The 16259-nt window shown below is 47.9% G+C and overlaps 1 long non-coding RNA gene across 1 annotated transcript; it reads left to right on the top strand.

Annotated features, from left to right (window-relative positions):
* Positions 1 to 7640: 7640 nt before the first annotated feature.
* On the top strand, positions 7641 to 15890 carry LOC137864383 (uncharacterized). The gene is made up of 3 exons (XR_011101470.1): positions 7641 to 7843; positions 9111 to 9775; positions 15587 to 15890. It is a non-coding gene; the product is annotated as an uncharacterized lncRNA (long non-coding RNA).
* The last annotated feature ends 369 nt before the right edge of the window (positions 15891 to 16259 follow it).

Genomic DNA, 16259 nt, shown 5'->3' on the forward strand with positions numbered 1-16259 from the left:
TATTTCTCAGTCTCCGTGTCCCATTCTCCACCCTCCCTCCCCCCTTATTTTACCAGTTTTCGACCCTCAACTTCCTCTGTAGTAATGGTGCAAACAACGCTGTGGGCGATTCGGTGTTTTTGGGTGCCTGGTCTTGTGCCTTTTGTACCTCAGAAGTTTTAGATGTTAAATATTTCTTTGAACCAAAGTTTTTAAGTTGTGTACATGTTGATTTTATTGTATTTCTATGGATCATGAGTTTTGAAACAAATAAATGTTCTTTCCAAAAAAAAAAAGGTTTGCTATTGTGTCCCTAATGAGTCCATCAGTGCTTTGGTTCAGGGAGCAGCGGGCATTAGCTTTGTCCTTCACTGAAGGTCTGTTGCTTTGTTGTCCTTTACTTTTAGTAAGACGTTGTTTTGGACAATGCTTTATTTAGGCTAGAGCACAACACAACTCTTGCACCTTCTGCTGAAGCTGGAAAGTTTAACTTGTGTATTTAACTCGTGGTACAACGTATTGTTAATACACGAGGGCAGACAAACTGCGCACTTTGGGCCAGTGGGACAAGTGATCTCAGTACAACACTCATGAGAAGCCCTGCCCAGTGTTAGTTTTATATTGAGGGGCTATCTGGACTTGATGCAAGCAGTTAAGAGAGACCTGAAGGCCTTTTCAGCAGTCTTGACTATTGATTCTAAGAGCAGGCAGCTTTGGTGAGACCCTGCATTTTTACCACGAGAGTACTTAATCTGTCAGAGCACAACACCTACTGAACTTGAAGTCAGTAGGACAATTGTGTTGCTAGCAAAACATTAAACTCACTTAAATGGGATCTTATCCTCTCTCAAAGCAGGGTAAATTGTAGCTTCCTTACTTTAAGCTGAGAAACAGAAAAAGCTGTGCATTTCTCCTAATAACCTAAAAGATCCCATGTTACCTGCCCTCAGACTTGACGCAGTCCAGCAAATTTCCCTTCTGCAGGACATAGTTTAATAGTTGCTCTCTAATCTCTCACAGCACTCTGTTGTTTGCCATGAATGTTGTGGTTGTTGGCTAACTGCTCAGAATATTTCATTTCTGACCTCTAGGTTTCTTAGTAAAATCTCTCAGCACAACATAAAGCAGAACTCCTTATTTCCCAAGTTTACAACGAAGCATTTGACATATGACAGCCTCACAGATGTGAAGATGAAATGAGAATAAGCCAAACCCACAATCTCTAGCTGGACAATTTTGGATTCCAGAGGGAGGAAGAAGAATCTACTTAGACTTTCTGTTAACTTACCACGTTGACAGATAAAGTTCATGTCAGGACTCTGGCCAAGAATCTGTACTGAATCTACTTCTGAAACTGTAGCTGGCTTGCAAATACCATTGTTAACAGAGTTGTATCATGCTGAACCTTTAAAGTGAATTTTGCTTGCTTGTTTTCTCAAGGAAAAAGCATATTTTATTCTGAGTCACCTACCTTTATTCAGACCATCCCTCAGTAGGATGGGAGAAGTGTGGATGCAGAACTGCTTGAATGCTAAGGCTCTTCTTATGTCGTATGCAAGATAGGCTTGCTGCTAATCTGAGCTGAAGAAAAATAGCTATTTTAGAGAAAACGGCATACTGGGTTTGGGGCATTCTGTAACCTCCCAGGCATGTTTGTGCATTTTGGCCTTGAGAAGAACTTTATGCTGGAATAAATATATTTTTCTTCATCCAGGGACAGGGAGCTCTTGTAAACATATCACTGGTACGGTAGGTACTCAGTAGTTGGGTTTAGACTGAGAAAGTGTCTTCTGACATGTTGTTGACTTTTTTTCCACAGGGTTTAAGTATTTAATACAGATATTCATACACGTTTCAAAGGCTTGCTGTAGACAAGTGCCTGCCAGACACTTGGGAGTGCTTGGGGATCTTTCAGAGGGGATCTCTCAGAGGTCTTCAGGCTGTCTATTAGCTACTTGTTGACACAGTCTGTAAGGCAGTGCTCTACGTGATAGGTGCTGATGAAAGCAGATAGCATGTGAGCTCTCATGGAAAGATGGTCTCTTATCATGACTTCTGTAGTCATAAGAAGAACCACCCCCAGCCCATACCAGTAATCTGCATCCAATTTGAGCATGTGGTTTCTTAACCCCTGGCCTGGTTGCAACTGTGTGGACACACGGTGTGTCACTGAGCAGTAATGCAGCCCTCCAATTGGGTTAGGAAACCACCTAAAGCATAAATCTTTAGCTGTGTAGACTCAGTGAAGTACTTGATCTTGTCTTCTGCCTTAGAAGCTGCTGCTTTCCTGGTACAGTGGAAAAACATCTGCTATGTAATCACCTTAGAGGGGAAAACCAACATCCAGGCTAAAATGTATAGGGTGGTGCCTGGAGAAAGGGTTTAGCTGTGACAAAATGAGCCCTATGAGCAAGGCTGCTGACCTCGTACTCTAAGTATTCACAGCCGGGAATTGTTTTGTGCCTGTCTAGCAGTGTGTGTGTTTACCTGCTGTGGGAAGAGCATGAGTAAAGCCTATTAAGGAAGGATAATGAAAGCGAGTTTCATACCTTGAGGATTTTCATGATTTGGGGCTGCGGGAAGGATGCTCAATATTGTGGGCTACTTGAAGCCCCAAGGCTACCTCCAGCCCCTTGCATGTACCCTCTGGGATGCTGGTGCATGCAGAAGGAAAATCTTGCCTTCCCCTGCACTGCCTCTTGGAAGCTCACCTTGTGGCAGAGCTGGGCAGCCTGCACCCTGTAACCTTCTGGTCTGTCATTTTGCCCACAGCATTGCCACGGTGAAGCTTCATTTGCAAAGCCTTGGGAGAACTGTGGGGAAGGGACCTCCCAGCCGTGCTTCAGGGCTCTGCTGGCAAACCATAATGGGGGTGAAACTGTTTTCCAACAGGTTTTGGGGGGCTAAAAAATACACTTTACCAAGTGTTTTTGGGTGGGCTGGCAATGGCAGACCTTGAATATACCCTCAGCATAACCCAGGGCATTTCTAGCTCCCTTGCTCATCCTGGGGCATTGCTGAGGAGCATTCATTAAATGACCATTTCAGACCTGCTCATTTTTCCTTTCTTTGACCTGAGAATGGTTGAGCGCTGCCACTCTCCGTCTGCTGCAATAAGGGCTGGGGTCTGGGTGAGCCCCTGGCTGAGCTCTTGCTTGGAGCATCTTTGTGTTCCTGCTTTCAAGCATTTCTCTTAACGGGAGCTGGGCCAGAACAGGAGACCTTCACTGTGGTGCTGTTGACGGGCTGTTGATGAAAAATAGAGTCAAATCTAGTGGGAGTCCCCTCTGGCCCCAGGCTGGGAGGGTTTCTCCTTCAGCACTTGCTGTGCCAGGCCCCAGCTGCAGAACAGAGCCGTGGCGTTGTAGAAGAGAGCTGTGATGTTTGATGTTGTCGAACAGAGCCGTGATGCCGTTAGCCTTGTGCTGCTGTGGGAAGGTGAGAGCCCTGCGGTGGCTGAAGCCTGGTGGTGATGTGCGATTAGACGAGAGCAAGCTGAGCAAATGCAGATGGCCGCTTGTCCAGGCATTAATCTTTTCAGGCCTTGGAGTGCTTTATCATTCCTTATAGCTGCAGAGCATGTTGCTGTCAGTGTCTGTAGTCTGTAACTGCAAAGACTGTGGAAGATCAGAGGCGTCACGTTTTGCATCCAGTCTGCCAGCCGGGGATCAGTGACCCGAGGGGACCTCGTGAACCTTCTGAGTGTTCCCTGCTTGGCTGGGCCGGGTCTGGAGTGACTCATGAAGCCATAGTCCCCTGGGGTGCAGCAATCCTCATCTACAGGCCAGAGCGCTCTCCAAGTGCCACATCCTCTGAAAGGAGGAGCCGGAGCTGCCTCTGGCACCCACCCCATCTGCTGCAGACGGGCTGGGCCTGCAGGGCTGATCAACCCGCTGCCTCCAGCCCCATGTCCCCGCTTTCCTCTGAGCGTGGCAGTGGGCCATCACCAGCCATATGTGGCCACCACCAGCCACACGGCCACATATATGGCACCGCCAGTCCCTCGGTGGCAGACCTGGGGTGCTGCCATGTCCTCCAGGCCCTGCCGCCGTGGCCTCACAGCGCGGTGTTTGCACTGGGTCTACGGCGGCTTCCTTCGCTTTCATCTTAGCTCTTGAATGAGAGACACGGATGAAACACCTCTGACTCAGTGAGATAGGTGAATTTGTAAGCCCGAATACCACACACAGCCCTAGTCTCTCACTTCCTCAAAAGTGCTAAATTCCTCATGCTCTCGGGTCTCGTTTTGCCTCCACCCCTGTGTTACACCGGAGCGGTGCTGAGCAGCGCAGCACGGCTGTGTCAGGGGGAGTCAGGCTGTCCCCAGCTCCCGTCCCTGGGCTGGGTGGCCTCTGTGCACATCTGTGGGGCAGCACCCTCACTGCAGAGCCTCTTTGGGGTGTTCTCTATTGTGTGAAGGCCTCAGATGTTTTCTGGTAGCTTCCCTCGATCCCACACAGCGCTGGCTGCAGTCAGCACGCCATGGGGCTGAGCACAGACTCTGTGTGTCCTGACAGTCGCCGGAGGGGAGCCGTGCCTGTGCTCGCACCCTGCACAGGAATTCAGATTTCTCAGTGACTGGGAATGGTGTCTGAGTAAGACCTGAGCACCTGAATTGTTTTATGACAGAAAAACATCGGCCCCTCAGTGCTTTTGGTGGGAGGCTTTGCACAGGCAGCGCCGCTCTGCTTTGTTGTCTGTGCGCCCTGCTCTATGCGATAACCTGGCTTTTCTAGATAACGAGCATCGTTTCGCTCACAGGAAATAGGAAATGGTGAGTTGTGTTTGGTTTTGAAGTGATACACAAGAAACATACTTGTGAACGTGGGTGCATTTAAACACGGAGGAAAACAACAGCAGGCCGGGACCATGCTGGGGCATGGAGTGGGGCCACCAGCCCTGGGGGCTGCAGCAGAGGGGGCTCTGGCCCTGGCCCCACACTATGGGACAGCAGGGAGTCGGCTGTGTTCCCAGGGACAGCTGGTGCCTTGGCTTTGGAGCAGTATTTCCATCCTCCTTGGTCCTGACCTGCCCCAGAGGCTGCTAAAAGTGAAGTGAGTGCGGGGATGTGCAGGTGCTTGGGCCTGCTTCTGTCATGTAGAGCTGTGCCACTGCTCTTACTGTTAAACCTTTTTTTTTTTTTTTTAATATTTAAAAAAAAGTAAGGTGAGTAAAAGTGTCCTTGGTTTTGCACCTTTCCCAGCAAGTGAAAACAGGAGGGAGGATGACCCAGGTGGGGCTCCTGTGGCAATGCAGCTGCCCGGACAGCGCTGCTTCCTGGGGGGAGCCCAGCTGCTGCTGCCCCCCGTGTGTCCAGGAACCTGCAAGCACCTTGCAAACACAGAGGGGGACGAAACGTTTAAATTATTGCACCAGCTCTGCAAATAAAACCAGAGCTGTGTGAAAGCTGAGGCCTGGCAGCAGCACTTCCTTTCTTGCTTGCCTTCCCTCTGCACTGCTGAAAATGTATGCAAAGGAATTCCAGTGGGGCCTTCTGGTTTGTGGTTTCACATAAACTCATACTTCAGCCCCAAAGTGTTGTTTCAATAAGAGTAAATTATGGGAACGTAAAGACTGTAAGTTTTTAAACTTCTAAATTTGCTGCTTTTGTGCACTGCCACCTCTGTGCTTGGAGTCCCTATCTCTGTAACTGAAAAGAAAAGCTGCAAGATGCAGTCCTGGCAAAAGAGGCGTCCTTCTGGGTATTTGTGTGCCCCACTTGCAAAGTATGCAGCTGCTAAGGAGGAGAGATGCTGACCTGAAGTGCCACAGGAGCAGGAATGGGGCTGCACCACGTTTTCATCAGGGGCTCCCTGGACACCTGGGGTGGCTGCTCTGCAGGGCGAGCACCCAGCAGCGCCCTCAGCAGCGGGACCTCTGCTGCAGGGATGCTTGTGCCACGTCTGTCCTTTTTAGTCCCACAAACCCTTCCACGCCTACGAGCAGGCCCGGGATGTGTACGAGTGTTTGCACGATGAAGGCTTGCCTTTGTTCTGAAATGTCAGTCAATAAAAGAATTAGAGAACAGTTAGGAGGAAATGCCTTAATGATTAAAAGCCATTTTTAGCTCATACCTGGGAAACCACAAGCTCGTAGCTTCACACAGACCAGAAGCTGCTTACAAATAATCTTTGCAATCAGTGCCTCTTTTCCTTCACTTGATGCTCATCTCCCGTCAGTGCACGGCCATGGCTGCGGTTGCACTTTGATGTGTTTCAGAAACAGCAGCTCCAAGTTCACAAAGTCAGAAGCCTGCCTTACACCGAGCTGGGAGATTCAATTAAACAAACAAACAAACAACAACAAAAAAAAACCACCAAGCCCCATCTGCCTGCAGCAGGGCTGGCACACCCCAAAGCCCTGCGCTCCCCGCAGCAGTCCTGGCTCCTATAGTTCAAGCTTGTTGCTGCTGCCAGCCTGGGCTTTGCCTCTCCTAGGGCCTTGCAGCAGCTTCCAGCAGCACGGCGAGCTCCACATCCCCAGGACAGGCTGAATCCAGCCCTTCCTGGCGAGGCAGGAGCTGTCACAGCTCCAGGTGACTTGTGAGCACCTTCCCTCCCTTCGGACCAGACATCACACCTGGGGCTGGGGTGAGCAGTGCTGCTCTGACTCCGCGGCAGGTTGGTGACAGCTGCCTGGTTTTCACCAGCATGGGCTCGCGCAGAAACTACCGCAAGAACTGAAAACAGGGGAAACGGCTGAGGAAGCATTTGGTTTCTAGGAAATACTTCAGAAAGCCCGCTTGACATGAGGTGGTGGTGTTCAGAGCAGCCACTGCCAGGGACTGGGTGTTCTTGAAGCGCTGGCTCGATGCACAGATAGAGGCAACCGCATCTCCCGCCCCATCGGCTGGGCTGGGAGAGCTCAGCACTGCTCAGCACCGGGACTGGGTGCATGGAGCAGAGCAGGGCTGCGGTTGGGTTGGTGCTGTAGCCGTGCTGGGGTTCTGGGGTCTGGGGCTCAGTCCTGCAAATGCACCCGGGCTTCCTTTGGCAGTGCTGTGTCCTTTCCACCTTTCTCCTACACATTTGCAAGATCAAACTCTTCATGTGTCTTTGAAGAGGAGGTTGCCAAGAAATATCTATCTGCTCAAAATAACGATTTTTGAACCCATGCTGGTGTCATAAGAATAATGCCCTGGGCTGCTAATCCGTAGGTAATGTTGCCTCTTAGTCGAACACTTGACCCATCTATTTTCTGAATGCAAAGTCACACCAGTCTGCAATTTGGGTTTAATTTTTCTCACATCATTATTCACTGATCACTTCTTTTGAAGTTGGTTCTTTGCAGGTTACTTCCAGTGTGACACTTTTCCATCTCTACCACACCAGGCTTAAATTTGAAGACAGACACGTGAGTAAGTCCTGGGCATGGGGACAGCCTCTGTAAACAAAATGACACGAATGTGTTCTGGTGCCAAAAAGAAACAGAATAGAGAGGCTACACCCACAACAACCAGAAAGGACACAAACCCATTTTTTCCTGCCGCCTCAACCACCTCAGCTTGCCAGGGTTCCTAGCAGCGAGCATCCCCTGCAAGCAGCGGTGCCACAGGCAGGTGCTGGGGGTGCTGCAGAGGAAGCCAGGTCTGATGGCACCCAGCTGGGTGAGCTGGGCATCAGCTGCAGCCTGCGATTCAAGCAGGCTGAGAAAGAGCATTGAGTGCTTGGCAGGGAGGGGTTGTTTCCTCGAAAACAGCTTGCCTTTATTTAAAACACTTTTATTTAAAAAAGTAGATGTTAAAATACCCTGAGTGACATTGAAAAGTCCTTGTTTTCACTGCTGCACAGCGAGCTGATGGGGTATCCTTGTGAAGGGGGCAGGAAAATAGAAGTGCCCTCATCTCCTTGGCTTGTTACTCGTGGTAAGTACAAGGTATTTCAGCCACTTTTATAACCGGGGGCAGAGGGACCCCATGGCTCCCCATCCAGACATCACAGCCCCTGCTGCATCCCAGCCCCAGGACAAGCGATGCATGTGGAGGCGCTGGGCTGAGGAGGGCCCCAGATGCCCAGAGCTTGAGGGATGTTGGAACGACTGCCCCCAAAGTGTGAGAGAGGAAAACCTGTGGATGCTCTACATGCAAAGGGAAGTCACAGAGCTCCTCTCTGAGCTGGCAGAAGACCAGCATCTGAAGGGCAAGGAGACCTTTGCAAATGAAAGTTCACAGAGGACAGGAAAAAGAGAGAGAGAGAGAGATTCTTGCTTCTGCTGTTGTTCGCACGGCAGCTCTGGGAGCAGCGAGCAGTGAGCACGCAGCAGCCGGAGCCTACCCGAGGTGGCCGAGCAGCAGCGAGAGCAGCTCTGGGGGAAAGGGACAGCACGGGGCAAGACTGGTGCACCCCAAGCCCCAGGTGATTCAGTGTGTTTGGGAACAAGGTCTGTACGCACCCTTATTTTAACCAAAAGATACTTTGCGGGGATCCTGTGCCCTGGGGCTGAGCTGAGTCACCCTGTGGTGCCCGCACACCTGAAACCTGGGGTGTGCAGCACATCGAAGCAAGTCATTGCTGACTTCTATTCTCAGCAACATTTTCCCCTGGAAGCCACCAGCATCGCTCACCTGTGTCCCTGCGTTCCCAGAATACGCAGGCTGCGAGGACCTGGGGGTCTGGCTGGGGGCTTCCCGTGGAGGCAGCGGGCAAACCCTGCTCGTTCCCAAGGGACTGATCCCATTCTTTTCCAGCTGCTTGTTGCAGGCCTGCAGCTCAATGTCTGAGTTTGGCTGGGATTTGCGTGTAGAAGCCAGTATCAAAATTCCATTAAAATGAGGTGGCAACAAAGGTAAAATTTTACTGTCAAGAGTTTTGTCATAAAAGAGACCTACCCCGGCAGCAAAGCAGTGCTTGAAGAAACCATTTGGAGCTGCCAATGATGCTTTTTTTTTTTTTTTTTTTTTTTAATGGTGTCTTCTGCTAGAGGTGTTCTGTGATGGAGCAGCCCTCACTTCTGCAAGTGTCAGGCATGAGCAGAACTTCTCGTGTGAAGTGGATCGGTTGCAGACGTGTAAACTCCTGAGATGTTGCATTATTAAATCGATCAAGTATAACTTGAACAGCGTTGCTTGTAATGGTCATAGTGCAAATAGTTAATACCTAACTTTGCATTTTTATGTGTTTTAATTCAAATAGGGAAATGCTGTTGTTATTGGGGAGCTGCAGAAGCAGAAGGGCGGCTGCGTAAGGACGTGCTCTGCAGAAACGAGAGGTTCGGCTGAGTAACAGTAGGATGAGGGACGTTTCTGATGAGTGATCTGAGTCCTGGCTAGATCACAGAACAAAGAAGTCGCTTGAACTTCTGGAAATTGCACTCTGCTGGATTTAGAGCCTGCAGAGCAGAGCTGGCAGCACAGGACAGCCCTGTGGGGATGGGGAGCAGGCGCCGCGCCGAGACCCTCCGACCACGGCACAGTGTGGGGATGCTGCACAGCCACATCCTGCTGCTGGTCCCTGCAGCATGGCATTCAGCTGGGAAACTGCGGTAAGTTCATCCTCGTTGCATTTTATGACCCTTTTCTGGGAGTGAAGACTGGACTGCACAGGAAGCTGAGGCAAGGCAATGACCACTGCGTGCGCTCTCAGCTCCTGCTGCTCTGCAACCACAGCCTCACCGCAGGCTTGTTATCAGAGGGAGGTCTCTCTCGCTACATCACACCTCTCTCTTTTCTATTTTCAAGCTAATAAGCCTTCCTTTATACCATCTCAAATGCTAAAATACTTTGTAAACTCCTCTCACTATAGACTGGTGTTAAGTGACTGCTGCATGCAGCACCTTGTCACCAAGGCGAAGCCAAAAGGTAAGTGTATTTCCATTACACCACTTGGAGATTGCCAGGGGCATTGAGGCGGCCTCCATTCTGGCTGGTGGGAATGTGATTGGCACCAACCATGAGGTTTTTTCACCATTCAGTTGAAAAATGCAGTTTTTGGAAGGCAGTATTTAAGCTGAGGAAGAACCATTAGTTTTATACTTTAAAATTGCAATTGGGTTTGGGGGGAGGACGGTGGCTTTCCAAGAGCACGGTGCTGGATTTGCAGAGGGGATGCAGGTGTCAGGCACCCACAGGCGTGGGCTGGAGCTGAGTACCAGAAATCTTCTGGGACACCCCAGGAGAGCGTCCAGGCGGTGACACGGGTGGCGTTTTGACAGAGAGCTGAGGGGGAGGGAGGCAGGGGCAGGATGCTCCCACCCCTCTGCTCTGTCTGCGGGTGCTCAGCCAGGCCCTGTAGGCAGGGAGGCCCCGCTGGGTGCTGTCCTGCACGGAGCATTCAGGCCCTGTCGTGAGGGTGGGGAAAAAACATTCATAACAAGCCATAAAACTTTAAAAACCTCGCATGTGAAGTGTATCACAGATCAAATATGCTTTAGGACATGTGAGCCCAACACTTATGGAAGTTGTTAGAATTAAGATTGTGCTGCTGCCAAGAACATGAGATCCAGATTTCTTTTCCTTTTTTTTTTTTTTTTTTTTTTTTTCCATTGCCTTTGAGAATGCTCAGAGTGTTGTGCTTGAAAAGCCTCAAATTCTGGATGAAGACTCAAATGACTTAGGAAATTGGATATGGAGGAATGGGGTGATTTCAGGATTGTTTCTGAGCAGAATTAGGCTGGGGTTCTGCAGACCTCAAGTCTTTTCAAATTGCATTTTTCAAAGGAATTCTTTTATACCTGTCACATGTGGTTCCTGGCGATGGCAGCCATGGTTCTAGTCTGTGGATTACTGATGGAGCGTTAACGCAAACAAATGATTTAATGCTTGACATTTCTCCCCTTCACTTCTTTTTTAGCAAGGTATTTTTTAATGATTTTTCCATTCTGTATGGTGGTTACTAGTGCTATTGTTAGAGAAACGTATGGCACCTTTTAATAAGAACCATGCTCTTTGCCCACTACAGCTCTCTGCATTCATGACTCAAGGATGTGGCTAACAGCTCTATCTTTAAAGAGGAAAAAAAAAAGCTAGAAATATTTCAGCTGTGATAAATAGGTACTGTAACCTCAGTGTCTGTCCTGTTTCCTCACTCTTTGATAAAGTTATGGGAAGAAAGAAATAATTTCAGTGCTGAAGGTGTGTCTGGCTGTGTCTTTGGGTAAAATCCCGTGGGCTAGGTGTGTGCAAGTCTTCTCCCTAACATCACTGCAGCAGGGACTTTCAGATTGCCATGGTGGTAGATGATTGTGGTGATCATTCTAAAAGAGACCTCTTTATTTTTCCATAGAATCATTGACATTAAGAGCAACCTGCATCAGAGTCTTTGTTTTTAACAGTTCTGCCCAGCTGTGGTTGTTTTATTATGGGATACGTACTCTGATTAAGATGTTAAGATCCAGATGTGGGGGTAGAATTAATTTTTTGCTTGGTTAAATGCTTGGTTCTTTTACCCTGTAGAAGCATGTGGGATGGCAGGCATGGCCCTGACCTTGAGGGTTTGTGGCTTGCCAGGGGCTGGGGCCATCTCTGTCCCCAGGGACCTTTCCCTCACCCCAAGTGTGAGGCCAGCCCTGTTCAGTGGGTGCAAACCACAGGCAGCCTCAGTGAAAGTCCTCCTTGGTTATAATTGTATCTAATGGGTTTTATATGACATGAGAATGTAAAGGAAGGCCACTTTTCCTGCTAAATCCCACCGTTTGTGTGTCCATGCAAGTGCTGGGTTTGATTCCCTTCCATTTTACTGTTCGCCCCGCTCTCGGCTGACCACTGCGAGACAGTGACGTGGGGTGCCCAGTGTAGGGACAGCAGGAAGGGAGGGCTGGGCTGCTCGTATAATTTGCACCAGAAGTCTGATTCATCTGTTGGAACAGAAACTTGCAGTATTACTTGTTTCCACTTAAAGCTCCTGGTCGGGATGTGAGAGCTCTCTGCAGTGCTTTATGAATGTTAGGTGCTTCAGCTGCTGTTGCGCGCTGCTTGGAGGGGTTGATAACGCCAGGCAGGAGCTGGGGTAGGACAGGAACTATTGGGATAAAAGTGCTGAACAGGGATAAAAAGCACACAGGCTGCCCAGAAAGGTGGTGGAGCCTCCATCCTTGGGGATCTCCCAAACCTGTGTGCCCCAACACCTGCCACAGGAGGGGTGAGAGGGGAGAGCAGCCCGGCCTTTGCATTTGCCCTTGTTGAACTTCACGAGGTCCCTCTCGGCCAAACCTTCCAGCCTCTACAGGTCCCTCTGAACAGCAGCACGGCCCCCTGGGGTGTCAGCCACTCGGTGCCATCATCCAGGTGACCGATGAATAAGATGAACGGGACAGTTGGGATGACACACACTTCCCACGTGTGATCTGGAAATCACACACACAATTTCTCTGGAAATAAGGTGGTGCTGAAACAGAATGTGAAACTACTGCAAGTTACTGGGTAGATCACCTTCAATTTCTCATCTCCAATTCTGAATGAAATTTATTTATTAGTTTGCAAGTTGAGGTTAAGTCCCTGAGTGTTGTCCTTGTGTAATGAGCTGGGATTTTACTGCTTTCCCTACCCGGAGTTGTGGAGCTTTTCTGTGCTTTGCGGCTTGGATGGTTTCCGAGCAAAAGCAAGGCCCAGTTCTCACAAAGTAGTCATTTTTGTTATACAAATCGCTCTTGTTCATGGGGGAAGAAGTCAAACACTGACTGTCATGGTTTGGAGCTAACCTAGGCAGAAAAAATGCATCCATAAAGAAGGAACTGCTGCTACGTGCCCGATATAAATGGTTAAGGTTTAATTCTAACTTGGTTTCCTTTTCTTGGTGCAGGGGCTGCAGGTGTATGTGTTGAGAAGTAAATATCTGTACAGAGATAATAAGCTCGAGCTATGAGTGGGCAGTGGGTGGCTGTGGTTTTACCTCTTTGCGAACTTAAAACAAGAATGAATCATGCTGGGGATGCTCTGGGACTTTCTGACAAGGTCAATGGCATATCATAACACCATCGTTTCAGAGGTAAGCCCAAGCATCATGTCCAGAATTTTAAAAAATAAATTAAATTAAGTTAAAACTAATGTCTTGGAGAGCTGCGGGGGCAGACTGGGTGCTCTGAGGAAAAACCCAGACCTAGCTCAACAAACCTGACCGTAGGAGGTAATAGATTGATAGTCTCCACTATGAACTCCTTAAAACCATGGACTCCTCCAGAATAAATGTCTTTCTGATAAAAACAAGTTTCTTCTGTCATCCCTGGTTCATACATTGACTGGTGCATACTTTCTGTGTTTCTGTCACGTTTGTGATTCTTAGAAAAGGACCCAGAAATGAATGCCAACAGATTTTGCTAATATGGATCAGTGAATGTGAAATGGGTATGGATCAGTGAAATGTGTATTCGAACAGACTGGCTCCAGGCGCTTCTGAGGATTCATTCTGTTTTTTCCCATAGTGTTGGACAGGAGTATTTATTTCATCTCTAGGGTTTGTGAAGCTAAACTAAGTGCTCTTTGATTGCTTTCTGGTTTTTTGTTGTTGTTGTTGTTGTTGTTGTTGCTTTTTGTTTTGTTGTTTTGTTTTGTTTTGTTTTTTGTTTGTTTTGTTTTGTTTTTTGAACAGTTATTGTCAGTGTATGGTGTAATTTCAGCTTCCAAACATCACCGTGGTGTGGGTGTTTCCAAAATGCTCATCTTGCATTGGATGCAGAAGGATGCAGACAGCTAAACAGGCCCGCCAATCCCATCCCAAATGGTTTAAGCCGGAGATGCCTGATGGTCTTCGAGGTCTTACTTATGTTTGGACTGTAGCATGGCAATTCAGCAGGTTTTCAGCCTGTGTACCATGCATACCGTGTCTCTCCCTCTCACCATCACTCAGTAAGCTACAAAAATCAGTTCTGACATCCCACTCTAGATACTGGTTAGTGATTAAGGCTTTATGGGAAATGGTGTGAACCTTCTGGTTTGTGTCTGCATATGAATTTTCTATATTTTTACATGTGATAAATCCTACTTTCATTATGAGTCATTTCCATTATTGTTAGTGACTTGAACACATATCCTTGTCCAAAACTCATAGAAGCTGGGTAGGCCATGAGTGCCAGAGGGGTGAAGCACGTTTGATGGCAGCAAACGTCTAAGCACCAAGATAAGCTTTACCTAGCAAAGTTATTTGCAATGATTCTGGGTTAGAAGACCATTCAGTGACTCGGTCACATTTTGTCACAGTAATTTCGAATCCTATCTCAGCCTTTTGTTAGAAGAACATCGGGTTATGAACTGATGCCAGCTAGTTCCTCTACGGTATGTGCCAGTTGTCTTTTGGCTCGTTGTCATGGCAAACTGCGTTTCTACCCAGATTTAGAGATGTCAGCAGCCTGGGTTCCCTGTGTTCCTCAAGTCTTGAGGACAGGGCTGTGCTGGGTCCCATCAATTCCCGCTGGGCACCACAGACCTGAAGCCCCCCCCCCCACTGTGGGATCACTTCCCAGCCCCGGCTAAAGCGAGTGAACACTTCTTCTCTCCCTACGTGCCAAAACCCACGAGCCTCATGCCTTTCTCTGCATCCCTGGTGAGCTCAATTTCATGTTTGGTAACTGAGTGATACAAATGACGACACTTGGCTGAGCTTGGCATGAAAGGTTTTTATTGCTGTGTACAATTTACAATCACCCACTTGCATTAACACTTAGCACGGATTCTGGTTTGTAAGAGGCATCTCTTGTTTCCCCATCCCCAGCCGGCCCCAGTGCTGCCCATGGGACCTCTCCTAGAGCCACCTCTTGTGGTACCTCTGCCAGCAATTGAGGGAGCAGTTGTAGACGTCCAGATCCACCTCGTTTCTCACAGTGCTGTTGCACGTGAGCTTCTCGTTGATCCATTCCAAGAATTTTTTCATTTTTTTTTTAAAGTCTGGGAAATCTAAATCCTCAGTTTTGCAGTTATTTTCATGGGTTGTTTTTTCCTAAGGAAAAAGAGTAGATGCTGGTTGATACAAGAGTCACGGAACAATTCCACCCAAATGCTGCATGTTCTCCAGGACCTCCCCAACTCACTGGTACAGAGCTAGAAGCAGGCCAGCTGTCCTTCACTGGTCTCAGATAATTTCATCTTGCAGATTTAAGACAGGTCAGAGCATTTCACTTGTAATATCCAATTTCCCTTATAATACCCAAATTCTGGAGACACAAAGGGAGCCCAGGATGCGCTGTGTGGTCCCAGCAGCATCCCAGCCTGCTTGTTCTTAACCCTGGGGTTTCAGCTGCAGCAGTGTGGAGCTCAGCATCTGGGTATCGGTTTCGTCTGCAACTTGCAGGCATTAAGCAAACTGATGCATATCTGTTTTTCTTCCAAAAAGAAGCCTGTTTCAGGTCAGCAAGTATAGCCACTTTGAGAATATATGCAAAATCTCTTTTCCGTCACCTTATTTTCTCTGTCTTTCTCTCTTTTTGCACCTAGTAAATCATCATAATTACTGCAGGTCTAAATATTAATATCATCTGTGTAAAAATGAGTTTGTGCATTATAGACAAACCTTGATATCCTTCCGTGGAGCTACAGCTGGTCCAAAATTAAAAAGGAAGAACAATTTCTTGGCTACCAGATCTCAAAACATTGACTTCGAGTTTACCAAAAAGTGAGTAAGAAATCGTGTGACAGGTGACACTTTACTGAACAACTTCCACTAACGCTCTCTAATTCCTTCAGGGAAAGCAACTTTTGGGGAACCTTGGTGGCGATGTCTTCTCAGCATATCCATAGACTTAACTAAAGGCTCATGCCTTATCCACCATCATACGTGAAAACTGGTGCAATCCAAGGGCTGCAGCAGCCTTGCCTGGCTGGGAAAGATCCACTGTTTGCAGTGTCTGGGATTGCTTTGCGTGTGTCCAAGAGAACTAATGAGACATTGAAAACAATCCCCAAGTGGATAAATCCCCAACCTGGATAAACTGATAACTGCAGGAAAATGTTTGAAACTAAAATTAAATCAATAGTGAAAGCTTACCTTCAGAACTGAACACATGTCTTCTAGCTTTTCCATTTGTCGTGAAACTGCAATCATACACGTAGATCGGTTCGGGTTTTTTAGCTCTTCAATAAACTCGTCGGTGTTATTGTGTGCACAGTCTGGGATCTAGGAGAAAAAGGGAGAGCAAATGGTGTTCTACTTTACAGAAAGAAGAACAAAGGAACTGGTAATAAACCATGTTTAATAAATCAACTATAATTTTCTCTGGAAATCTGAACTTCTTTTATCTGAAGTCTTTTTCATACCTTTTTAAGAAGTCATATTGTAAGTGCAGTATTCGAAACTATTACAACCACAAACTTTGCAATAAAAGTGCTCCAGTTTCTGCTAGTGGGGATTTTGACAACA

The sequence above is a fragment of the Anas acuta genome, chromosome 14, assembly GCF_963932015.1.
Source record: "Anas acuta chromosome 14, bAnaAcu1.1, whole genome shotgun sequence".
Classification (NCBI taxonomy): Eukaryota; Metazoa; Chordata; class Aves; order Anseriformes; family Anatidae; genus Anas; species Anas acuta.